The sequence below is a fragment of the Bubalus bubalis genome, chromosome 12 (assembly GCF_019923935.1).
Source record: "Bubalus bubalis isolate 160015118507 breed Murrah chromosome 12, NDDB_SH_1, whole genome shotgun sequence".
Classification (NCBI taxonomy): Eukaryota; Metazoa; Chordata; class Mammalia; order Artiodactyla; family Bovidae; genus Bubalus; species Bubalus bubalis.
The window spans coordinates 2,323,575-2,348,876 of NC_059168.1; the positions used below are offsets into that span (position 1 = coordinate 2,323,575).

The window sequence follows — 25,302 nt, forward strand, 5'->3', positions numbered from 1 at the left end:
GCTCCCGAAGACTTCCCACATCAAAGCGAAATGTATGCCTGCTTAGCACCCTATCCTGTCCCAAGTGCTTTTCTAACCCCTTCTTCCTCTGGTAACAGTCCTATGAGCTATGGAGGCATGGAGGGGCTAATGAGCCGGATTTCTGGCTGAGGAAACTCTCGCACCTTGCAAGAGACTGAACCGTGTGTGTGTGCGTGTGCGTGTGCGAGTGCGTGCGTATGTGTTATCTTCCTTTCGGTTTTTCCTCTGTATTAAACAATTGATACAAAGCTCTGTTCCTCACCTACCCCCACCTAGAACCCATGTTTCCGCGACCCTCGTTCTGGGCACCCAGGCGGCTCCCCTTTGCCCCCAAATGCTTGTCACATTCTGCAGCAGGGCCCTTTCCAAGGCCCCAGGAACATCAGTGAAGAAAGTAGCTGCCCGCCCGCCAGGGCCAACTCGTTGAAGACAGTGACTTAATTTCTTCTCCAACAATGAAGCACTCCCCACCCCCCGCCACGGAGAGGGGCAAGAGGCACCTCTGCCCTCCTACCACTAGTCAACCAGTTCTAGTCTGTAAAAAAGACCCTGATGCTGGGAAAGATTGAGGGCAGGAGGAGAAGGGTTAGTTAACTACGCAGGATGAGATGGTTGGATGGCATCACCAACTCAATGGACATGAGTTTGCACAAACTCAGGGACATAGTGAAAGATAGGGAAGCCTGGCATGCTGGGATCACAAAGAGTCAGACACGAACAAGACTGAATAAGAACAATTCAAGACTGAACAAGAACAATTCTGTGGAATGGTGATGAACAGCTGAATGGTTACTTACAGCCTGCTTGCTTTTTTTTTTTTTTTCAATTGCTTTATTAACTTTATATTTTTCCATGCAAATGGGTGAAACTTTACTGTTGAGAGAAACTTAGATTGTGTGCCAAGGCAACACAAAACCCACCTGACACATGGAAATTACATAAGGGTCACAGAAAACAGATTAGTAAAGGCATTATCAGGAAAATGCAAGGAAAAAGAGAACAACAGTGGGAATCACAGTAATAATCTCATGGAAATGACAGGAGCCAGGGCATAAGGCAAAATTCATCATGATAGTCATGCTGACTAGACAGCACCCCCATAAGGATATGCAGACAATTCCTGAATTGCAGCTCCCAAAGTTTTCTCCTGATTTCTCTCATCTCTTCCATGAACACTTCCATATCATCTCCATCTCCACCCATCCCATTGTTGACCTGCCTATTGGGTATGGCCCATCAGGCTGCCCAGATGGCACTAGTGATAAAGAACCCTCTTGCCAATTCAGGAGACATAAGGGACATGGGTTTGATCCTTGGGTCAGGAAGATCCCCTGGAGGAGAGCCTGGCAACCCACTCCAGTGTTCTTGCCTGGAGAATCCCATGGACAGAGGAGCCTGGCAGGCTATGGTCCATAGGGTCACAAAGAGTCGGACGCGACTTAGCATGCTCGCACGCTGGGAATTAGGGGCAAGTCTGCAAGCCTGTCCCTGTCTATGATTTCTTTCTGGCTGGTGGCCTTCACCCCCTCCCAAAGGGTGGCCTTCCTCTCCATTCTGCACAGGCTGCTCCATTTCTTCGTTTCCCTGGTGGATATTTGCCATGATGAGATTTTTTTTCCCCCTTGGTTATTTTTCTGGGCCTCTCCTCACTGTCTCCTGCTCCTTCCAGTTCTTGCCTCAAGTGTGCGGCTATCACGTTTAGTTTCGTAGACCTGCTCAGCTTGCCCCACACCTGATGCCATCCCACTGTGTGCAGGGCAGCGCGGAGCTTGTACCCAGACAGGAATTGCCTGTTTGCTTTTGAAAAATGAATTAAAGGAGGCTTAAGGAATTCATCCTCAATGGCCATCTGCTGGGCCAAAATTGGACCTATGGAGATATTTTGACTCCAATATTGGTGCCTGACTTAAAAATTGCAATAGTTCGCACTATGTGGATTTCTGGGATCTAGGGAAGAGTCAGAATAGCAGCCACATGGGACCCACATGCAGCAGCTGCCACCCTTAGTAGGTGCACATGCGTCTCTCACAGAACCTGTCTTCTTTCTCTTGAATCCCTCACTCCTTGGTGTCAGCTGCCTGGCCCCCATGGGCAAGGACTTTGCAGCCCTGGCTGTGTTTTGATATCTCTGACTGGGCCTCCAGGGACAGTCAGTCCTCTGACTGTCTGGTCCTCAGCAGCTGTGTGACTTGGAGCTACCTTGTGTCTTTAGGTGAGTGTCATGTTGTCATCCTTAAAATTCAGACAAGCGCCTTCCCTGGTGGTCCAATGGCTAAGACTCTGCCCTCCTGATGCAGTGGGCCCAGGTTCGATCCCTGGACAGGGAACTGGATCACTAAGAGTTTTAATGCCACAACTAAAAAAGAAAGATCCCACATGCCACAACTAAGACAGCCATTTGGAAACTTGCATATTGGATCATGGAGTGGCTCCTGAACGAACTTTTTGGCCAACCCAATAAACAAGTGGTTGTCGATGAGGTGGGAATGGAGTGAGGGAGACAGGTCGGGTGAAGGAGAGGATGGATGGTGGGAAACTGCTAATGGGAACACATTTTCTTGTTGTGATAAAAATATTCTAAAATGCAACTGTGGTGATTAATGCACATTTTTTTTTTTTTTTTGGCCACAACATGTGCCATGTGGGATCTTAGTTCCCTGACCAGGGAATGAAAGTTTTTTTTTGAAAATATTTAAAATAAATTTTAAATTTATTTGAAAAATAAAGATTTTTTGAAAACATTTAAAAACAGAATTATTCCCAGGACGCTGAAGGACCTGGAAGCACTCTGAAAGGCACAGACCGTTGAGAGGGCATTAGTTAGCAAGCTGGGCTCAGCTCTAGCCTCATTCAGTTTGTGTGGGTCACATTGTGTGGCCTCTTTCCAAGATGACCTTCAGGAGTCACTACTTCTTAAGCCTGAAATCAGACGTAGGGTTACTCAGGCCCCTGGGCCCTGTATTTCTGCACCTTAAGACCTGTCACCTCATTTAGTCACCTCTGAAATGTGTATATGTGCACTAAACCCCATGAGCATTTATGGGTACACAGAGAAAAATGAGACACAATTAGAAACCTTGAGAACCAGTCTTACAGGAAAAGTAAAACCTGAGGAACTGCAAATAAAAAGCAGAATGCAGTCGGTGCCACAAGGGGGCACTGGACAACCAGTGCTCACTTCTGATTTAGGAGTCAGAGTGAGGCTTTGTCGTTGTGATGTAAAAATGCCCACCAGGATTTCCGTAGAGGCAGGGAGTGGGAAGGATTTCACGGAGACACAGAGAAAGCAACAGCACAAGGGCAGAAAGACGGAGGCAAGTCCCAAGAAGAGTTAAGAGCTCGATTCAGCTGCGTGGGTGCCTGCTCAGTTGTGTCCGATTCTTTGTGACCCTGTGGACTGTAGCTCGGCAGGCTTTGTCCATGGGATTTCCCAGGCAAGAATACTGGAGTGGGTTGTCATTTTCTCCTCCAGGGGATCTTTCTGACCCAGGGATCGAACTGGCATCTCCTGTGTCTCCAGCATTGCAGGCAGATTCTTTACCTACTAAGCCACTGAGGAATTCAGCTGAGTGCAGGGCAAATGTAAGAAATGGAACAACAATGTGACATAATTTGGGTGGGCTTCCCTGGTAGCTCCTCTAGTAAAGAATCCCCTGCAATGCAGGAGACCCCGGTTAGATTACTGAGTTGGGAACATCCCCTGGAGAAGGGATAACCTACCCACTCCAGTATTCTTGCCTGGAGAATCCCCATGGACAGAGGAGCCTAGCAGGCTATAGTCCATGGGGTCGGACATGACTGAGCGACTTATGTTGTTGTTACAACTTAGAATCTCTTGAAAAAACAATGCCATTGTAAAGAGATTTTGCTTTTTCCTAGGAGACAGTGGGGCTTCCCAGGTGGCAATAGTGGTAAAGAATCCACTTGCCAATGCAGGAGACATAAGAGACATAGATTCAATCCCTGGGTTGGCAAGATCCACTGGAGAAGGAAATGGCAACCCTCTCCAGTATGCTTGGAGCTTCCCAGGTGGCTCAGAGGCATAGCACCCACCTGCCAATGCAAGAGATGCAGGTTTGATCTCTGGGTCAGGAAGATCCCCTGGAGTAGGAAATGGCATCCCATTCCAGTATTCTTACCCAGAAAATTCCATGAGCAAAGGAGCGTGGCGGGCTACAGTCAAAAGAGTCACAGAGTCAGACACGACTGAGCAACTAGCCACACGCAGCGGACAATGGGAAGCCAGAGCAGATTTCTGGTTTGGGAGGAACTTTATAGCAGGTGTTTGATTAGAAGGACCAACATGTAGATTAAGCAAAAATGAAACCATACTATTTATCATGCATTTGGCAAGCATTTGCAAAGTACCATTTAGCATACATTATCTCATTTAATTCCCACAAAGTCCTATGAAATATATTGATTTTTCCCCATTATACCAAGGAAGAAACTGGGGCCCAGAGAAGATAACTGACTTGCCTGGCCTCCCTTGCCTCAAAGCCAGGCCATGTCACTCCAGATGCTCTGGAGGGCTTTCCTCGCAGAGCTAGTTATGGGGAAGGTGATACTTGGATGGATAGTGGAAGGGTCGGGGTGGGGGACCAGAGACAGGGAGTACGGCTGGGAGGCTATTGCAGGAGGTGGAGCAGGAGACTAAGGGTGTCTGATGGAGGGACCATGGGCAGGGATTATGGAATGCTAGAAATGAGATTGAAACACCAGGGAACTAGGTGATTGGTGTGTCCAGGGAACCCTGAACTCTTGGGGCTGGTAAAGAGGAGTTCTGGGTTACCCGAAAGCCCTTTGGTAACTTGCATGTTGGATGGTGAAATGGGTCCCGACCTGGAATTGAACATACACCTTATAGAATTAGAATGAGGTTAAATCAAGTGACTCCAGAAAATACAGTGTCCTACAAGGACATTTATTGATTCCCAAGGACATTTATTATTTATTGATTCCCTTCTACAAGGAGAAGAGACTCAATAAATGATACCTCCCTCTCTGCCTAGAACACCCTGCTGCTGCTGCTGCTAAGTCGCTTCAGTCGTGTCCGACTCTGTGCGATCCCATAGACGGCAGCCCACCAGGCTCCCCCATCCCTGGGATTCTCCAGGCAAGAACACTGGAGTGGGTTGCCATTTCCTTCTCCAATGCGTGAAAGTGAAAAGTGAAAGTGAAGTCGCTCAGTCGTATCTAACTCCTAGCGACCCCATGGACTGCAGCCTAGAACACCCATTCACCCATTAATGCACACTTTATTCATTCATTCACATCTTCATTTAGCAAAATTTATTGTCTCCTATGTGCCAGTCACTGTACTAGGTTCCAGGGCTGTACCAGTAAACCAGACAGATTTTATATATATAAATATAAATATACATTATATATGTAATATATTTATATATAATGTATATACATTATACATAACATTTATATATAATGTGTATATATATTATATATAAATATATGGTTTAGATATGTAGAGGCAAAATTGATTTTCTAACCCTTTCATTTGGTGTATGTTTCTAAGAAAGATTTGTTCTCTTCCGAGTCTTCACCTTAAGAGGCAATGCCCTTGTTTTAACCAAGAGGCAACTTGTAGCGATTAAAAGCATGGAGTCTTGGGCTTCCCTTGTGGCCCAGAGGTTAAGAATCCACCTTGCAATGCAGGGGACGCAGGTTCAATACCTAGTCCCGGAAGATCCCACATCCTAGCAGGGAGGCAACTCAGCCCATGTATCACAATTACTGAGCCTGTGCTCTAGAGCCTTCAAGCCCGAACTACTGAGCCTGCGTGCTGCAACTGCTGAAGACCCTGGTGCCTAGAGCCTGTTCTCAACACTAGATAAGCCCCCTGCTCACTGCAACTAAAGCCCACACACAGCAGCAGAGACCGGCGCAGCCAAAAATAAATTAAAAAAAAATTTTTTTTAAAGCATGGAATCTTGTGTCAGACTGCCTGGGTTCAAATCTAAACTTCACCCCTTACTAGCTGTGCAATCTTGGGTAAGTTCTTAGTGACTCTGGGCCTCAGGTGCATTGTCTGTGTAACGGGGTAGTTTTACCTACTCCATAGGCCTGCTGGGCGCTTGGAACTGTGCAGGAAGTAATGTTTCTCAAAAGCATCTATGGAACGCTGTATTTGGAGGCAGTTTGTAACATAAACACAGGAAGACTGTCTCATTCTTTGTCATATCCTTCTTTTCTTATCCCAAATGGCCCTATGAAACCTGATGGCCCTTTGACACAGCAGACTCGGTTTTTTCTTTATTTTTTTTCACCACCCTGAGCCATTTGTGGGATCCTGGAGTTGGGTCACTGCAGTGAAAACACTGAGTCCTGATCACCGGTTTGTCAGGGAATGCCTCAGTGCACCTGGTTCTGAATGGCTGTTGGCTCTTCCACACATTCTAGCACTCACAAAGATAACGGATTGCCGGCATTTGGTGTGTCTAGCAGCGTGGCTGTAGGTTGGGTGGCTGTGACGGAATGCATTGTGAGGCTGACTGTACAGCCCCAGCTCACCAAGTGGCTGCTTTGTAGGGACTGAGAGTTCATTCTGGCCTGCAGGTTTCCATATGCTCATTTTAAAATGAGATAATATCATAACTATGTGTAAATGCAGACTCCTGCAAAGGCAGTCATGTGTCAAGGCACGGCTTGGCATTCGGAACAATACTGATTCCATGACGGATCCATCCCAAGCCAGGTGGGGGGTGATTTGCTATTTTGAGGACTGGCTCCTGCCACAGATGGAGGAGAGACTCTTCTTGACCAGCTTATCTCCTCCTTATACTGGGCAGATCCTCCGTTAGGCTTCCCACTCCGGACCATGCCATCCCCTGCAGTTTCTATGGCAAAAAAAAAACAAAACAAAACCCTGCACTGCACTCCTGCCCACTTTTCTCTCTAGAGTCTGATTTAGGTTTCAACTTGGCAGCTCCAATTCTTGCCTATTAATCTCCCCCAGCCCAGACCACTGGTTGAGAGCAGTCCCAAGTTCTAATCTTTTTTTCCCCAGGCACCATAGTTTTCCCAACCGTGTATCCAGCTGGCTTTTTATTATTATTATTTCAACCTCGCTGTGCAGCATCTCAGTTCCCTGACCAGGGATAGAACCCGCATACCCTGCAATGGAAGCTCAGAGTCCTAACCACTGGACCGCCAGGGCAGTCCCCAGCCAGCTTTTTAGCAAGCCAACAAGCATGGGCACAGCACCTCCACGATTGGGCCCGTGTGACGGGGATCACCAAGCTCTTCTTATAGGCAGACACACAGCTGGGGGCAGGCTTCGGGAAGGCCTGGAACACAAACTGCTGCCTGAGACCAGCGTGCCAAGGAAACAGGAAAAGAGATCATACACCTATGTGTCCATCACCCTAGCACCTCAGAAACCCCGTGGGGGGCTCCAATGGTTCCTCCCACCATCTCCCTACCGAAAATAACCACTTCCCTGAATTTTATGTTAGCTATTCTTTTGCTTTTCTTTTTTTTATTTTATTTTTAAACTTTACAATATTGTATTAGTTTTGCCAAATATCGAAATGAGTCCGCCACAGGTATACCTGTGTTCCCCATCCTGAACCCTCTTCCCTCCTCCCTCCCCATACCCTCCCTCTGGGTCGTCCCAGTGCACCAGCCCCAAGCATCCAGTATCGTGCATCAAACCTGGACTGGCAACTCGTTTCATACATGATATTATACATGTTTCAATGCCATTCTCCCAAATCTCCCCACCGTCTCCCTCTCCCACAGAGTCCATAAGACTGATCTATACATCAGTGTCTCTTTTGCTGTCTCATACACAGAGTTATTGTTACCATCTTTCTAAATTCCATATATATGCGTTAGTATACTGTATTGGTGTTTTTCTTTCTGGCTTACTTCACTCTGTATAATAGGCTCCAGTTTCATCCAACTCATTAGAACTGATTCAAATGTATTCTTTTTAATGGCTGAGTAATACTCCATTGTGTATATGTACCACAGCTTTCTTATCCATTCATCTGCTGATGGGCATCTAGGTTGCTTTTCTTTATAAATTTACTACTTATGCATGATCTCTAATCAATATATTTTGAGATCACTGAGCCACCAGAGAAGCCCCATATATATACACATATACATATATATATATTCTTTATAGGTTATTACAAGATATTGAATATAGTTCCCTATGCTATACAGTAGGTTCTTTTTATTTGTTTTATATATACTAGTGTGGATCTGTTAATCCCAAACTCCTAATTTATCCCTGCCTCCCCAGGACTCATTTTTTTTAGGGTGTCTTATTCTAGTTTTATGGATAAAATGTTTTCTCAAAAGTCTTTGAGGGTATTAATGATAGTTCATTCATGAAGAATTCTTCTCACTGCTTTGTAAGGAATTCAGAATTAATTGAAATATGTAATAGTGGTTGAGTTAATTTTGTTAATCTATAGAATATGATATTATAGTGATTATATTTATAGAAAAGACTAATAATATAGGACTATCATGATACATCTTAGAGCAAAAAGAGCAAGTTAAACAGTATCACAGTATTATATATTCTTTTCCCCATATTTTATATATTATTATAAAAATTTTTATTGTGAAAAATACCAAAAGTTGAAAGAATTTTATGATGAATACTACCTCAATTCTAACATTAACATTTTAGTATACTTGGTTTATTGTATTTTTATCCATCTATCCAACCCTCTATCCATCCATCAATCTACCTCATTTTTGGATGCATGCATTTCAAACTAAATTACACACGCCAGTATTGTTGTTGTTCAGTCACTAAATCAGGTCCAACTCTTTGCAACCCCATGGACTGCAGCACGCCAAGCTCCCCTGTCCTTCACTGTCTCCCAGAGTTTGCTCAGATTCATGTCCATTGAGTCAGTGATGCCATCCAACCATCTCATCCTCTGCTGCCCTCTTCTCCACACCAATATCAGTTCAGTTCAGTTCAGTCGCTCAGTCGTGTCCGACTCTTTACGACCCCATGAATCGTAGCATGTCAGGCCTCCCTTTCTATCACCAACTCCTGGAGTTCACTCAAACTCACTTCCATCGAGTCGGTGATGCCATCCAGCCATCTTATCCTCTACTGCCCTCTTCTCCACACCAGTATACTCTTCCCTAAATACTTTAGCATGAACATCATTAACAATAATTCAATATTTGCCTCCAGTGCTTATTCATCTAAAATAAAATTTACATATAATGAAATACATAAACCTTAAAAGTGTAGAATTTTCAGAGTTTAGACAAACTCATATATCTGTGTCAAGTCACATGCCTCCCCAGGTGTAAACATTATTCATTACACCAGAAAGTTCCCTCATACCCTTCTTAATCAATGTCTGTCCCCAGGGGGAATCACTGCTTTGATTTTTTTTCTACCTTAGGTTAGTTGTGCCTGTTATTTCAGTTTTAAAGAAAGAAGAGAAGAAGAAAATTATGTAATATGCATGTTGTTTTACCATATGGCTGGCACGTGCCAGCACTTGTTCTAAGTGCTTTGGAAATATGAACTCACCTACCCTATCAACACCTTGAGCAAGGTGGTATCATTTTCTCCATTTTACAGATAAGGAAACTGAGATGTAAAGTAGCCAAACAGCTTAATCAATGCCTCATTACTGAGGAGTAGGGCTTGGGCCCACAGTCCGCACTGTTAACCACACATCAGCCTCTGTGTGAACATCTTCCAGACCTACATCAACTTCAAGACGCTGGCAGCAGCTGTCTTGGGCAGCAGGGTTGCGGGTGACTTTTGTTTTCTTCCTTTTGCTTGCCTGTATTTTCTAAGCGCTGAATAATCATTGGAGGGACGGATGCTGAAGCTGAAGCTCCAATATTTTGGTCACCTGATGCGAACTCACTGGAAAAGACCCTAATACTGGGAAAGACTGAGGGCAGGAGAAGAGGGCATCAGAGGATGAGATGGCTGGATGGCATCACTGATGCAACGGACATGAACTTGGGCAAACTCCAGGACAGAGTGAGGGACAGGGAGGTCTGGCGTGCTGCAGTCCATGGGGTTACTGAATCAGAATCAGTGTCACTGAATAAGAATCAGAAATGACTGAGCAACTGAACAACAATATTTTCTAAGATTTCTTCAATGAACGTATATTACATCTCTTGCTTGTATACCTAAAACTTTAGAAAGTATTTTAAAATATTTCCTGGAGAAGGAAATGGCAATCCCACTCCAGTATTCTTGCCTGGGAAAACCCACACACAGAGGAGCCTGGCAGGCTGCAGTCCATGAAGTCGAGAAAGAGTCAGATACAACTCAGGAACTAAACGACAGACTAGTGAAGAAATTACTGAGAAGTCACTGTAATTCCAAGACACAGATGCCTTTGAACAGAACAAAAGTTTTTACATCACTTAAACAAGAAAGAAAAAAACTATGAATTTATAGTTTAAAATTGTATACCTGTTTACAATGAATTTCAAATAAAGGGACTTTGTTATTTTTCCTTAAGGGCTGCAACATATACATACATATAAATATTTCTGTTTTTAAATAAAAGTTATCCTTGATGTGTTAAAAAAATAAAATATTCTCAACATGGCCCAACACTACTCTTTTCTGAGTCATGACACCCCCTCAGCTGAACTCTCTTCACACTCACAGCCAAACCCTTGAATACCGCCAGGCTAAAGCATGGTCACTTTCTGCATCACAGTGTGTCTTCCCAGGGTTCACTTATTTGACCATTTCAACCAAAGAACAAGCAGACATCCGGTGTCACATAAGAACTACATCTATGAGCTGACATGTGAACATGGGTGGGCGAGAGGCAGGAAGTGACTCATTCACCATGGTTTCTGAGTTTGCTCTTCTTGAAATTATGCGTAGAATTTCAATAGATGTGCTCAGCATCTTGAAATCAGGAGAGTCTGCTTATATTTCTGAAATCTCCATTAAATCATCAGCATCTATTTGCTGTCCTCCCAGCAGTACAAGTGCTACATCTGAGAGCAAAGAGTCTGCTGTTCAATGTGCGATGAGATGCCATTCAGACTGGTGAAGCAGGAGTTGCATTCTATGCACAAGTAGCAGCTCTTCTATTAATGATTCTCCTCCTTTACAGGGCATTCCGGGCTGATTGGAAACAAGGCAGCACATTTTTACTTTCCCTCCATGTTCAGCAGCATCAGCAACATACAGCTCTGTCCACACAGGCTTTGACTGCACAGCAAGCTTCGAAAAATGTTTGTCACCAGAGCAATCTAACTCTTCCAGCTCATGATACCAAGAAGTTAGTTCGATGAAAACCTTGCAGTTGCTGAAAAAATTGATTTTTTTGAAATTTCTGGTTGAGAAAAAAAAAAGGTTTTACTGTATCGTGATTATTCTGCCTTAGTTTCCTTGATGTACCACCCATAGCCCAAACCTGGTATTTTATTTAAGATCCAAATGTTTATTTAGACACCTCCCTGGTGATTCAGTGATTAAGACTCCTTGCTCCCAATGCAGGAGGCCTGGGTTCATCCCTGGTCAGGGAACTATGCCCCACAAGCCATACCTAAGATCCAGTGCAGCCAAATAGATAAGTAAATAAATTAAAAAATAAGTGTTTATTTGCTTATCTAATTCTTGGCCATAGACTCAATTTCTACATCATCCTGGTCAGGATTCTGTGTGGATCCTAGGCATGTTTCCTGTAAATTATCCCCAACTTCCAAAAAGCCTATAAAAACAAAAAGATATCTATCCAAACAGTCTCCTATTCTTCATAGCTGGAACACTCGGGACAATGAATGAATGTATCATTCATTTATTCCATTCATTCATTCCAAGACACAGCTGTTGTAAAACCAGCATAGAATTAAGTTTAATTTTAGTCTTCGCCCTTAAGAGTCCCAGAATTTCATTAGTGACACCAAAACTTAGTGGGGCTTCTCTAGGTATCCACCTGCCAATGCAGGAGACGCAAGAGACTCAGGTCTGATCCTTGGGTCAGGAAGATCCCCTGGAGAAGGAAATAGCAACCCACTCAAGTATTATTGCCTGGAAAATTCCACGGACAGAGGAGCCTGGCGGGCTGCCATCCGTGGAGTCACAGAGTCTGACAGGATTGAGCGCGAGCGCGCACACACACACACACACACACCCAGCTAAGCAAGGTGCAGATTTCTGTGTTAAGTACCGTATTTTGTAATGTGAATATGGATGACAGATAACAACACCCAGGAGGGGTGGGTGGCTACTCCCTGAGCAAGGTGCTCTAAATATATGGGGTTATTTAATCCTCATGTTGTAGCCACGTGTTCCGGGAAGCAAACTCACTCAGAAGGACAATGCAGATAGTGGAGTGCAGTTTATTCCACTTTCGGGGCCAAGGCAGAGTCTCCTCTTAGTCAAGGACCCCGACCAGTTTTTATGAAAACCTTATATACCCTAGGTGTATGTGGCCAAACCCACCTCCCCAGATTCCCTGAAACTAGTCTGACCAAAGGAAAAAGAAAGATACAATCAAAGTTAACCCGTGATTCATATGCCTTAAGCCTAGGTAGTTAACAGTGGACAATTATCAATAGGCTTGTGGTCATACCCCAATAAGCATAATAGAATGTATGATTCTATTTGGTTACACAGATAATTAGGGTATTCTTTGAGGCGATAGAGAGCCCTGGGGCCCTTCCTTGAAGGGGCCTGGTTTTCCAGTTGGTATGTCGTTTCCATAGTTACTGGGCATAGAGCTCAAAGTCCACAGTCCGGCCCAAGACGGAGTCCTGCTTTCAAGATACAGCCTGTTCTGTTTCCTCCTTCACTCACACTAACCTTAAGAGAAAAGGAGTTTTATCATCGTGTTTATCACATGAGGAAGCTGGGGCTCTGGGAGGGTCAGAACTTTTCAGGCCTCAGACAACAGGCAGCAAGACAGGGCTCTGAGTCTTGGTACTGTTCTCTTTCTCCTGCCACACCAATCTGCGTCCATGGGGGAAGAATGGATCATGCAAAGTGTTAGGCACTCCGTCTTATCTGACTTCTTGAGACCCTTTAGACTGTAGCCCGCCAGGCTCCTCTGTCCACGGAATTCTCCAGGCAAGAATACTGGGCTGGGGGTGATGGGTGGGCTGGGGCTGGGGTGGGCCGGAATTCCAGGAAAGTGACAATGTTCCCCTTGCAACAGTGCTCTGCTCATATGTGCAACTCTGGGAAGTACTGTCTCAGACATTCATTTACAGACTCTACACCCTGGGTCGGGGAGGATGGGGGTGGGGCTGCAAGCTTCTCTCAACCATGCGCCCCAGTCACTGTGCGCCCCTATACTCTCCTGAGGTGACCTCAGTGTCCTGATGAGCAGACTCCGCTGAGAGAGTGTAGAGGTGGGGGGATGGTTCCTGGGAGGGTGCAGGAGCCACTGGGGCCACAGTTGGCGGTGAAGGGCTGAAGGGAGAGTGCTCATGGAGCCCCCAACACTAACCTGGAGGAGGTAACCCCTTCCTGAGTCTCTGGAACCAAGCGGACAAATCAAGCCCAGAGTTACACAGGCCAGCGTGGGAGCACCTGTTTCTTTCAGTTCAGTTCAGTCCCTCAGTCATGTCCGACTCTTTGCGGCCCCATGGACTGCAGCACACCAGGCCTCCCTGTCCATCACCAACTCCCAGAGTTTACTCGAACTCAAATCCATCCAGTGGGTGATGCCATCCAGCCATCTCATCCTCTGTCGTCCCCTTCTGCTCCCGCCTTCAGTCTTTCCCAGCATCAGAGTCTTTTCCAATGAGTCAGTTCTTCCCATGAGGTGGCCAAAGTATTGGAATTTCAGCTTCAGCATCAGTCCTTCCAATGAACACCCAGGACTAATCTCCTTTAGGATGGACTGGTTGGAACTCCTTGCAGTCCAAGGGACTCTCAAGAGTCTTCTCCAACACCACAGTTCAAAAGCATCAATTCTTCGGTGCTCAGCTTTCTTTATAGTCCAACTATCACATCCATACACAACTACTGGGAAAACCATAGCTTTGACTAGACGGACTTTTGTCGGTAAAGTAATGTCTCTCTGTTGTCTAGGTTGGTCATAACTTTTCTTCCAAGGAGCAAGTGTCTTTTAATTTCATGGCTGCATTCACCATCTGCAGTAATTTTGGAGCCCCCCAAAATAAAGTCTGTCTCTGTTTCCACTGTTTTCCCATCTATAAAATTAATTTTGAGCACCATCCAACCAAGACACACCACCCCATTTAATATTTTATGATTTATTTTCCATGTTAATATAGATTTACATTATATTTTTTATATATACAGTATATTTCTATCTTTTTAATAGGTGTATTGTGTGATGATCAAAGCATAAGATTTGTGTAGTGAATTCGGAGAAGGCAATGGCAGCCCACTCCAGTACTCTTGCCTGGAAAATCCCATGGACAGAGGAGTCTGGTAGGCTGCAGTCCATGGGGCCGCTAAGAGTCGGACACGACTGAGCGGCTTCACTTTCACTTTTCACTTTCATGCATTGGAGGAGGAAATGGCAACCCACTCCAGTGTTCTTGCCTGGAGAATCCCAGGGACAGGGGAGCCTGGTGGGCTGTCGTCTATGGGGTCGCACAGAGTCGGACACGACTGAAGCAACTTAGCAGCAATTTTGGTAAACATATTTCAGATACATGGGTTCATGACAAGACCCTTTTACAAAAACTTTATCATTTTAAAAAATCTTCACAGATCTGTGGCTGAGCTTATCCCAATGATCATAATTATCTTTTCATGCATAATCTGCTGTTTCCTCTAGCTGTGGGAGTCTTTGTGTGGCCTCTTGGCACTTTGTCTAACATCATCTGAGACCGTCTACTGATGGCTCCCTCACTTTTAAAGATAGCAAGATGTTCTAGCCTTGCCCCACCTTTTTGGATATCCTGACAAATTGTGCTGTCACCCTCCAAAGAATTCTGACTCTTTTTAGTGAAGAACAGCAGCACAGTGGGCTTCCCTGGTAGCTCAGCGGTTAAGAATCTGCCTGCAATGTACAAGACCCAGGTTCGATCCCTGGGTCAGGAAGATCCCATGGAGGAGTGCATGGCAACCCAGTCTAGTATTCTTGCCTAGAGAATCCTATGGACAGAGGACCCTGGCAGTCTGCAGACCACAGGACACGACTGAAGTGACCAGGCAGCAGCAGCAGGGCAGTAAACCCAAATCTGGTCTTAAACATGGATTCAGGGACTTCCTCGGTGGTCCAGTAGTTAAGTCTCTGTGTTTCTGATCTAGGGGCTGTGGCTTCAATTCCTGGTCAGGGAACTAAAATCCCACATACTGCATAGCACAGCAAAAAAACATCGTGGATTCAAATGTGTTTGTGTAACAGAGCAAGTGGGCTTGTTGCCCGCCGCACACAAAAGCCCAAATACCATTTTGGGCAATTTTGTTTTTTGCTGAAAGAAAAAGGCTTTATTGCAGGGCAGCCAAGCAGGAAGTGAAACCAGTCCATCCTAAAGGAAATCAACCTTGAATATTCATTGGAAGGACTGATGCTGAAGCTGAAGCTCCAATACTTTGGACACCTAATGGGAAGAGCTGACTCACCGGGAAAGCCCCTAATGCTGGGAAATATTGAAAGCAAAAGAAGAGGGCGACAGAGGATGAGATGGTTAGATAGCATCATCAACTCAATGGGCATGAGTTTCAGCAAACTCTGGGAGATGGTGAAGGACATGGAAGCACGGCATTCTGTAGTCCATGGGGTCCCAAAGTGTTGAACACTTTTAGTGACTGAACAACAACAAGCAGGGAGACGGGAGGCAAAGTTCAGATCTGTCTCTCCCGTGGCTTGTGACTGGGATGTTTATTCTGAAAGTGGCGACTTATAAAGGGAGGGGCCTGGCAAATGATTGGTGGAAAGTAGGTTTATCTTTCTATGTAAACTTCAAGAGTTCTCTATAGGGACATCCCTGGTGGTCGAGTGGTTAAGATTTCACCTTCCAATGCAGGGGGTACAGCTGGATCCCTGGTCGGGGAGCTCAGATCCCACGTGCCTCATAGCCAAAAAGCCAAAACATAAAAAACAGAAACAATATTGTAATAAATTCAATACAGACTTTTAAAATGGTCCATATTTTCAAAAATCTTTTAAAAAAAGTTCTCTATGCAGGTCCTTGAAGCCTCTTCACGGATTGCATGTGCAGCTTGCGGGGAGCAGTTCCTATGTAACACACGGTGGATTTTTCGCCTGTGGCAGCCAAAGTTCACTATTGGTCACTCTAGTCCCTCAACTCATCTGCACGATGCTCAGTCAGGAGGAGCTCTCAGCAAGTTGTTTACTTAGCTTTCTCTGTGTGCTAAGTCACTTCAGTCGTGTCCAACTCTTTGTGACCCTACGGACCGTAGCCCACCAGGCAACTCTGTCCATGGGATTCTCCAGGCAAGGATACCGGAGTGGGTGGCCATGCCCTTCTCCAGGGGATCTTCCCAACCCAGGTATCAAACCCAGGTCTCTTACATCCACCTGAGTTGGCAGGTGGGTTCTTTACCACTAGTGCCACCTGGGAAGCTGGTACTCTGCAAAATAAGCTTGGTGCTCTTGGTGCATCATTTTGTTTCTATCTTGTTTCTACCTTAAGCTACAGGGTGTAGGGTGTGGTTTCATCTGCCTGTATGAGGTGGCTGGTTGCAGTGCGAATTCACAGACTGGCACTTGTTTGGGACGAACTTGGGTACCTTTGGCAGTGACGTGCATCTTCTCTGTCTTCCCCTGCCCACCCTCTCTCACCTTTCTCTCCCTGCTCTGTGCCCTGGGGAACTGGCCCTGAAGGATTAAATCAGAGACTCCCTTGTCCACTGGCTTCCAACTGGTTTTGGCCAGTCAGAAATCAGTCTTGAGAGAACTCAGCTCTTTTCCTATGGGGTCCCAGAGGTACAGTTTCATCCTCTCAACTGAAGACCACATTTTTTTAAAAATCAGATTTTCTCCAAATAACTACCCTTCTCAAGTTCTAGTAACAGATCACCCCACCCTCCTAACCCGTACCCAGAGCTGGGCTGGCTTCAGGAACAATAGCCATCCCTTGCATGCATGCATGCTAGCTCACTTTAATCGTGCATGACTGTGTTCGAACCTATGAACTGTAGCCTGCCAGGCTCTTCTGTTCATGGGATTCTCCAGGCAAGAACACTTGAGTGTGTTGCCATGCCCTCCTCCCAGGGATCTTCCCGACCCAGGCATCGAATCCAAGTCTCTTAGGTTTCCTGTACTGGCAGGCAGGTTCTTTACCACTAGCGCCACCTGGGAATCCCGTTATCCCTTGCAGCTTTCCCCAAATCCCCACCCTTTTTGTTCCTTTATTAAATTCTTCTCAATTACCCAGCATGAGGATGCCATCAAATCCCGCTGGGAACCCTGATACCAGTTTCAGGACTTATTTAAAAAAAAAAAAACTGATTTTTTAAAACTTTTCTATATTTTCTAAGCTTTTCAAAATGATCATGGTTTGCACTTATGAGTTGTTAAAATATTATCCAGAAACATACACATTCTTTTTTGAGGGTCCTCTTGAGCAACTGGTGTTCCAAAAGACACATTTTTGGAAATATTAGCAAAAATCACTTCTAGAAGTTACTCCCCAAATCTCTAACACTTGTCTCTGGGTCAGGGGGTGTGACGGTAGCTTCTTTATTCTATTCTTCCTATATATTTTTATAATAAGCATGTACCATTTTTACAAAAAGATAAAAACTTGAAAAATTTCTAGGGAAATGTGTATATTTTGATGCTTAAAAGCAAAAGTGAGTTAACTTTTTCTATAAATGACCAGATAGTAAATGTTTTAGTGTTGGTAGCCAAGAGGCAAAATGGAGAATATTATGTAAGTGCTTACATAATCAGAGAGAAAATAAATTTCCACAAAATTTTATACAAAGTTCGTAATAAAAATAATCAAGTGCAATTTTTTTGGTAATATGGGTCTACTAATGGAAGAATTATTCCATGATTATACAGTGGAAGTGACAAATAGATTCAAGGGGTTAGATCTGATAGCGTACCTGAAGAACTATGGATGGAGGTTCGTAACATTGTGCAGGAAGCAGTGATCAAGACCATCCCCAAGAAAAAGAAATGCAAAAAGGCAAAATGGTTGTCTGAGGAGGCCTTAGAAATAGCTGAGAAAAGAAGAGAAGCTAAAGGCAAAGGAGAAAAGGAAAGATATACCCATTTGAATGCAGAGTTCCAAAGAACAGCAAGGAAAGATAAGAAAGCCTTCCTCGGTGATCAGTGCAAAGAAATAGAGGAAAACAATAGAATGGGAAAGACTAGAGATCTCTTCAAGAAAATTAGAGATACCAAGGGAACATTTCATGCAAAGATGGGCACAATAAAGAACAGAAATGGTATGGACCTAACAGAAGCAGGAGATACTAAGAAGAGGTGGCAACAATACACAGAAGAACTGTACGAAAAAGATCTTCACGACTCAGATAACAACAATGGTGTGATCACTCACCTAGAGCCAGACATCCTGGAATGTGAAGTCAAGTGGGCCTTAGGAAGCATCACTACAAACAAAGCTAGTGGAGGTGATGGAATTCTAGTTGAGCTATTTCAAATCCTAAAAGATGATGCTGTAAAAATGCTGCACTCAATATGCCAGCAAATTTTGAAAACTTAGCAGTGACCACAGGACTGGAAAGTCAGTTTTCATTCCAATCCCAAAGAAGGGCAATGCCAAAGAATGTTCAAATTACCACTCAGTTGCACTCATCACACATGCTAGCTCAAAATTCTCTAAGAGACGACTCAACAGTACATGAACTGTGAACTTCCAGATGTTCAAGCTGGATTTAGAAAAAGCAGAGGAATCGGAGATCAAATTGCCAACATCTGTTGGACCACAGAAAAAGCAAGACCGTTTCAGAAAAAACTCTACTTCTGCTGTATTGATTACACCAAAGCCTTTGACTGTGTGGATCACAACAAACTGTGGAAAATTCTTCAAGAGATGGGAATTCCAGACCACCTTATCTTCTTCCTGAGAAACCTGTATACAGGTTAAGAAGCAACAGTTAGAACTGGACATGGAACAACACACTGGTTCTAAATCAGGAAGGAGTATGTCAAGGGTGTATATTGTCACCCTGCTTAACTTGTATGCAGAGTACATCATGCAAAATGCCGAGCTGGATGAAGCATAAGGTGGTATCAAGATTCCAAGGAGAAATATCAATAACCTTAGATATGCAGATGACATCACCCTTATGGCAGAAAGTAAAGAGGAACTAAAGAGCCTCTTGATGAAAGTGAAAGAGGAGAGTGAAAAGGCTGACTTAAAACTCAACATTTAAAAAACTAAGATCATGGCATCCAGTCCCATCACTTCATGGCAAATAGATGGGGAAACAATGGAAACAGTGACAGACTTGATTTTCTTGGATTCCAAAATCACTGCAGATGGTGACTGCAGCCATGAAATTAAAAGACGCTTGCTCCTTGGAAGAAAAGCCAACCTAGACAGCATATTAAAAAGCAGAGACATTACTTTGCCGACAAAGGTCCGTCTAGTTAAAGCTATGGTTTTTCCTGTGGTCATGTATGGATCTGAGAGTTGGACTGTGAAGAAGGCTAAGCGCCAAAGAATTGATGCTTTTGAACTGTGGTGTTGGAGAAGACTCTTGAGAATCCCTTGGACTGGAAGGAGATCCAACAAGTCCATCCTAAAGGAAATCAGTCCTGAATATTCATGGGAAGGACTGATGCCGAAGTTGAAGCTCCAATACTTTGGCCACCTGATGCGAAGAACTGACTCATTTGAAAAGACCCTGATGCTGGGAAAGATTGAAGGCAGGAGGAGAAGGGGACGACAGAGGATGAAATAGTTAGATAGCATCACTGACTCGATGGACATGAGTTTGAGCAAGCTCCAGGAGTTGGTGATGGACAGGGAAGCCTGGTGTGCTGCAGTCCATGGGGTTGCAAAGAGTCAGATATGACTGAGCGACTGAACTGAATGGAAGAATGGAATTAAAAAAAAAAAAAAACAAGTCAGTGAGCTGGGGCTCAAAGTTAGTGTTCCCTATCATCCAAATTTGGCCACCTCATGGGAAGAGTTGACTCATTGGAAAAGACTCTGATGCTGGGAGGGATTGGGGGCAAGAGGAGAAGGGGACGACAGAGGATGAGATGGCTGGATGGCATCACTGACTCGATGGACGTGAGTGTGAGTGAACTCTGGGAGTTGGTGATAGACAGGGAGGCCTGGCGTGCTGTGATTCATGGGGTCGCAAAGAGTAGGACATGACTGAGCAACTGATCTGATCATCCAAATTGATTGCAAATTTCATCTGTAAGTGCTGGTCTGTAATGAAATATTACATATTGCTTCTTTTTCTGTTGAGGTGTGGTTGATGTACAGTATTATATGCTTCAGGTGTATGACACAGTGATTCACAGTTCTAAAGGTAATATTTCATTTACAGTTATTGTAAAATATTAGCTATATTCCCTGTGTTGTACATAGTGATTCTTTGAAAATATTTTTCAGTACAGATAAAGATTGTTAATTGATATTAATCCATAACTTATGATTTTAATTGAGCATATTTATTCTTATATGGAGAAGGAAATGGCAACCCACTCCAGTATTCTTGCCTAGAGAATTCCATGGACAGAGGAGCCTGGTGGGCTGCTGTCCATGGGGTCACACAGAGTCAAACACGACTGAAGAGACTTAGCAGCAGCAGCAGCAGCAGCAGAAGCAGCATTCTTATATAATTAGATTTATCTCAATATTTGACTTTTAGTATGTCATTATACTGCAGATTAATCACTCATTAGAAATTACCTGGAAAATCCTCAATTAAAAGTTAAAAACAAAGTTAAATGGATTTTGAAATATGGAACTGTTCTTTCCACTGGCACCAGTTATCTGGCAAACTGCTGGAACTGCAGTTCAGAAATAATTCAGAAAATATATCTACTGCAGATTTATGTGGGAATGGACATCCTGTTTCTTGTTTCATCTTTTGACAGCATGGGAAGTGTATTGAGCAGCTTGCTATTACTTGTGATTCAGTTTGTTGAAATGACTTTATCACAGAATAAATTTCACATATGCCATTTTGCCTTGTAATTTTAGGTTGACCTCACTACGAAACAATATCAAGTCTGCAGCAAAAACTAATTTCCAAAGCCACTCAGTGTTTGAGCAAAGTAGTTGAGGACAGTTTCAGAGAGAAAAATGTTACTCTCAGCTCCAATCTTGAAAAAATTGCAAACTACTGTGTGGTAGGGCAAGTCAGTATATTCAGCTTCTATTCCTAAAGAAAATTCGCAGAACTGATGATTTTTAAGTCCATGAGAATAAACTAAGTTCACCGTTGACACTGTTGATCACTGAAACATGATGGATTCAAATATTTTCCACGAAGTACCTGCTGATGAATAATAGGATGAATAACCATGGACTTTAAATACCTCTTCACTAGTTTTGTAAATTTGTTCACCGAAGGCTTTTCCTGTTCCACAAACATTTTTCCCACCATCAGATGTAACACATATTAGCAGATGCTACTTTATGTTGTACTGAATTAGTGTTTTCTCAACTTTGAAATATTCTTGCCTCTAGCTGGTCCATGAAGATATTCATGAAGTCTACTTCTTCAGTAACTACAAACTCTGCTCTGGCTTCTTGAATAAACAGCAACAATTGAACAGTATCAATAATACCTGTAGGTTCATCAATTCTGGGAAGACCACTCAAAATCGTTTGCCTTGTTTTTTAATTATTGATCTCTCTACGAATGTTTTCAAGTCTTTGAGCAACTGTTCTCATCGGTATAATAGTTTTCAATAAGTTTTAGATTTTACAGGCTAGGAGGCAGAATCGAATAAATTATTTAGGTACTTTCTGCATATTTATTTTTAATGATGAAAATAAATTTATTAAATTTATTTTGGGGGAAAGCTACTATATATTTTTTAAATGAGTAACTGCTGCTACAGTTTATTCTTGTGTCATTTGTGTACAATCACCAAGTAGTGTGACTGACAAGGTGTCCGAACAACTTGGTTTGGATCAACTTCATCATGTTGAAGAAGAAAAATCACTAGAAATCAGACCAAGAAGTGTTCACCGCTAGAGGGCTTTTTGTTGATGTGCAATCTACGGAATTCTCCAGGCAAGAATACTGGAGTGGGTTGCTATTCACTTCTCCAGGGGATCTTCCCAAAAATAGGGATCAAACATGCATGCCTTGCATTGGCAGGGACTTCTTTACCATCTGAGCTACCAGGGAAGCTCTTAAATGGATTAGTAGGTCTCTAATTTGGAGTCTCTAATTTGGTATAACATCTAACTTCATTTCTGTGCAGACCATCAATTAACAAATGTCTTCTAACCTGACAATTATTTTAAAACAAACCCTGGCCGTCGCTCTCCAACGCCAGCGCCGCCTCTAGCTCGCCGAGCTCCAGCCGAAGGAGAAGGGGGGTAAGTAAGGAGGTCTCTATACCATGGCTCGTACAAAGCGGACTGCCCGCAAATCGACCTGTGGTAAAGCACCGAGGAAGCAACCCGCTACAAAAGCCGCTCGCAAGAGTGCGCCCTCTACGGGAGGGGTGAAGAAACCTCATCGTACAGGCCTGGTACTGTGGTACTCCGTGAAATTAGACGTTATCAGAAGTCCACTGAACTTCTGATTTGCAAACTTCCCTTCCAGCGTCTGGTGCGGGAAATTGCTCAGGACTTCAAAACAGATCTGCGCTTCCAGAGTGCAGCTATTGCTGCTTTGCAGGAGGCAAGTGAGGCTTATCTGGTTGGCCTTTTTGAAGACACCAACCTGTGTGCTATCCATGCCAAACGTGTAACAATTATGCCAAAAGACATCCAGCTAGCACACCGCATACGTGAAGAACGTGCTTAAGAATCCACTATGATGGGAAACATTTCATTCTTCAAAAAAAAAAAAATTATCTTCTTCCTGTTACTGGTAGTTCTGAACGTTAGATTTTTTTTTTTTTTCCATGGGGTCAAAAGGTACCTAAGTATATGATTGCAAGTGGAAAATAGGGGACAGAAATCACGTATTGGCAGTTTTTCCATTTTCATTTGTGTGTGAATTTTTAATATAAATGTGGGGACATAAAGCATTAATGAAAGTCAAAATGTTTCAGTGAACAAGTTTCAGCAGTTCAACTTTATAACAATTATAAATAAACCTGTTAAATTTTTCTGGACAATGCCAGCATTTGGATTTTTTTAAAAACAAGTAAATTTCTTATTGACTGCAACTAAGTGGTGTTTGTAGCATTTTTATCATATAGTAGATTCCACCACTCACTATACTTTTCTAACTGAGTTGCCCTACGTGCAAGTACATGTTTTTCATGTTGTCTGTCTTCTGTGCTGTTCCTGTAAGTCTGCTATTAAAATACATTAAACTATTAAAAAAAACCCTTAGTTGATCATGAAAACACACCTTTAAACACATGACTTTAAAACCCATTGTTTTGCCCACTTTGAAATGTATTTTTTTTCACCCTGACATTGTCATGGCATCAGTTTTAAAATAATAATTTCATTATCACTGATTGATTGCACTGATGCTTAGTAGCAGGAGCCTGTGGTCTATTCTTCATCATGAAAGTTTATAAAGAGTAACTTTGGAACGTCAATAATGGCCAGTGAGAAGAATCTTTCCCCCTCTACCATAAGTCAGTATTTTTGGAAGTACCGTCCAAGTTGTTTGACATCCCTTCTGTATAGGGACATTCTGCATCCCTAACCACTGGCTGCTGCTGCTGCTGCTGCTAAGTCGCTTCAGTCATGTCCGACTCTGTGTGACCCCATAGACGGCAGCCCGCCAGGCTTCCCCGTCCCTGGGATTCTCCAGGCAAGAACACTGGAGTGGGTTGCCATTTCCTTCTCCAGTGCGTGAAAGTGAAAAGTGAAAGTGAAGTTGCTCAGTCGTGTCCGACTCTTCGCAACCCCATGGACTGCAGACTACCAGGCTCCTCCGTCCATGGGATTTTCTAGGCAAAAGTACTGGAGTGGGGTGCCATTGCCTTCTCCGAACCACTAGCTAGGAGGTGTGAAATTTATCCTTCAGCAGAAGGATTTCAATTGGTAATTATGGAGAGATTATGAAATCTTCCTTTTCTCTTCAGACAGCCAACACAAGACAGAAAGGCTAAGATTCCTTCTTAGTCTCTAAAGATCCTTTTCTTTATTTTAAAAAAATTTTGGCCACGCTGTGAAGCATACAGGATCTAACCCCAACCAGGTATTGAACCTGTATCCCCTGCAGTGGAAGCGCGGAGTCTCAACCACTGGACCACCCAGAAAGCCCCTCAAGATCCTTTCTAAAATGCGCATTCTATTGGCATTTCTTAGCGAATCATAAGCTCGACTGGTCTTGACACTTTGTCAAGTTCTCTTTCACCCACTCATCTCACCAGCTGAACTACCCGGTAGATTTAGGATACTTATTCCCAAGTGGCTAGTGAGTGGTGAGTAAGGCCTCCAGCCAAGTCTTTGGGTGAGGTCCGGGCCTTTCATGAGAGCTACTTTGATAAGAGAAAGGAGTTGTGGAAAGACACCCGAGTCTGGGTGTTGGCCGGAAGTGAGGCATATTAAGGATGTTGACAACAAACCTCAGGTGCTGTACTGACTCAGGCTAGGAGCTGGGACCCCTTGCTGCAGTACTTGCATCAGCATCTCCTCTGGCAACAGAATATGAAGAAACTGTAAGCGACTGAAAATAACTACCTGCATGTTGCAGTTGGGACAAATTACAAACAGCAAGACACAAAAAGACCAACAACCCAGCTGCCACTTCCGAGGTTCCCCAGCAAGTGCAGTGTCCTGGGCATGATTCCTGCACATGCTGCCACCAAGGGGATGGCAGACCACCAGGCCACCACTCTCCCCAGAGCCCTGGACCTGCCCCTGCCCTCATCCATTTAAAGAACCAGCTTGCCGCCACCCGCGCCGCTACCCCCCACCCCCATGGAAGGAGTAAGGGAACCTGTTACTTTTCTCTCTCCTGCTGCAGCAGAAGTCCCAATACAGCCTTGCATAAATTTCTCATCTGCCCTCATCAATTTCTATTGATTAGAGTTCAAGGACCCAGGTTGGTAGCTACCATTTTGCGCAGAGCCAGCCGCAAGTGGAAATGCCAGACCCGCCCACCTTTCTTGGTTATGCCACCATCATCCTTACTGTAAGCATATTCTAAATTCCCATTAAGTATATTCTCCATTGAACCCCGCTGAGTGGAGTTGACAGCCGGCCCTGCAGTGCCCCCTAGCGCCACCTTAGGGAGGCTGACTGGCCAAG

At 43.9% G+C, this 25,302-nt stretch overlaps 1 non-coding gene and 2 pseudogenes across 1 annotated transcript; 2 read left to right on the top strand and 1 right to left on the bottom strand.

The window, feature by feature from the left end:
- Positions 1-1,047: 1,047 nt before the first annotated feature.
- LOC123464795 lies at positions 1,048-1,623 on the bottom strand (annotated as a pseudogene).
- Positions 1,624-2,275: 652 nt separating this feature from the next.
- On the top strand, positions 2,276-2,348 carry TRNAR-CCU. The gene has a single exon. It is a non-coding gene; the product is annotated as a tRNA-Arg (tRNA).
- Positions 2,349-22,393: 20,045 nt separating this feature from the next.
- LOC123464751 lies at positions 22,394-22,920 on the top strand (annotated as a pseudogene).
- The last annotated feature ends 2,382 nt before the right edge of the window (positions 22,921-25,302 follow it).